Raw genomic sequence first — 802 nt, forward strand, 5'->3', positions numbered from 1 at the left:
TAAAATTCCTTGTTGCAGGCTTTTTCTATCCCTAATCTCTTTATATTTCAAGTCGTATTATTGCCTAATATTAGTTTATATTTTGGATATTGTTAATTTGTTTAATCTAGTTTAATTTTATTCAAATATATATGCTTTATCCATTCTTGAATATCGGTGAGTAGCTGTGCAATAAACCATTCTGCAACTTGCTATTTTCTGTGAGTTAATCGATTAAGACAGGGTGTTAATCAATTAACTAGGGCCTTTTCCAGAATAGAGCTTCAGTGCGAAAAGTAGTAATTGGTATCAGAGCTAGTACGACGTTCTAGCTCAACCACATACGTGTGATCCTTAAGGGAAAACAAATGGGTTCCACCAACCCCTTTGGCGGTGATGGCGCATCCATTAACCGCCCTTCCATATTTAGTGGCGAAGGATACGCCTATTGGAAAGTCCGGATGAAGATATTCATTGAAGCCATTGACTCATATATTTGGGAATCCGTAGTCAATGGGCCTTTCGTCCCAAGGCATCTAGTGGACGATGAACTGAAGGAAAAGCCTAAGAGTTTATGGACCGATGATGAACGTAAAATGGTTCAATACAATCTACGTGCTAAAAACATCATCACATCAGCCCTATCATATGATGAATTCTTTCGGGTTTCGTAGTGTCAAAGTCCCAAGGAAATGTGGGACACTTTACAAGTGACTCACGAAGGCATTAGCGAAGTCAAGCGTGCTAGGATGAATGCCCTGACACATGAGTACGAGCTATTTCGTATGTTGTCGAGTGAATCTATCGGCGACATGCAAAAGCG

Source organism: Lupinus angustifolius, chromosome LG20 (assembly GCF_001865875.1).
Source record: "Lupinus angustifolius cultivar Tanjil chromosome LG20, LupAngTanjil_v1.0, whole genome shotgun sequence".
NCBI classification, from domain to species: domain Eukaryota; kingdom Viridiplantae; phylum Streptophyta; class Magnoliopsida; order Fabales; family Fabaceae; genus Lupinus; species Lupinus angustifolius.